This window comes from Salmo trutta, unplaced genomic scaffold (assembly GCF_901001165.1).
Source record: "Salmo trutta unplaced genomic scaffold, fSalTru1.1, whole genome shotgun sequence".
Classification (NCBI taxonomy): domain Eukaryota; kingdom Metazoa; phylum Chordata; class Actinopteri; order Salmoniformes; family Salmonidae; genus Salmo; species Salmo trutta.
In genome coordinates, this window is record NW_021823111.1 from 16,576 (window position 1) to 17,850 (window position 1,275).

Consider the following 1,275-nt stretch of genomic DNA (forward strand, 5'->3'; position numbering starts at 1 on the left):
AACAAACACCGTATAGCTTTAAAACATTATTAAAACTATAATTCTGATATCATGGATGGTCAGTCCTTGCATCCATAGCTCTGCCTATGAATTTGAGAGTGGTCACATTTGTATTGCCAAAAACAGAGAGCAGGTGTGCATTTGTTATTGTTTCAGTTGAGGATTCTAGCTTTAAGATGAATTACCTGCTTAAGCACACATTCAATTTGAGAGTTATTATTTCTATACAGGCTACACACGGCTACCTCTGGTAAACAGCTGATTTGATTCAGTTACACCTCCCACCAGCTATGCGGGTGTTGGCTACCTCTGGTAAACAGCTGATTTGATTCAGCTACACCTCCGACCAGCTATGCGGGTGTTGGCTACCTCTGGTAAACAGCTGATTTGATGGAAGCTAGGGCTTTCAAGTTACTATTATTTAACACTTAACCATATAGGCTCTCACAGACGTTAATGAATTATGTATTTTCACCAGGTACAAAGCAACTTGCACACTATTTATCAGTAAAAAAAAAATTACTGAAAAAATCTGAAAGATTACAAAAACTTTCCTATTGCACAATTTGTTTGCTTTTTAAAAAACTTTAAAAAAAAATATATAGTTTTTTTAATGTTTTATTTGATCATAATTCCCTTTTTTAATTATTAACGGCTTTAATTATATTTACATTTAAATTCACCAAGACTGGTATGATATTTACTTTGAGTTATTTTGGGCATATCACTGAAAATGTGGACCACTACAATATTTGAATACTGTTGTAGAGCCTCGCCTGGTTTGTACTTGTCTTGTTATTATTAAATCTAATATATTATCTATATTCTCGAGTGCTACATATGTCATTTGTTTCATTACTGTTGGAATATAATGACTTTTTGGGTCGCATGTAATGACATGTCAAAATCCTTCTAAGGGAACATCTCAATAGTCTAGTTTTGTTTCCTCATTGCGGTGCATCTCAATTGTCGAACTAGACTGCCAAATTAAAATGCTCACTAGCACTGACACTCAACCCTAGACTACACTAGAGACTATTGACACTCACCCCTAGACTACACTAGAGACTATTGACACTCACCCCTAGACTACACTAGAGACTATTGACACTCACCCCTGGACTACACTACAGACTATTGACACTCACCCCTGGACTACACTAACGACTATTGAAACTCACCCCTAGACTACAATAGAGACTATTGACATTCACCCCTAGACTACACGAGAGACTATTGACACTCACCCCTAGACTACACTAGAGACTATTGACA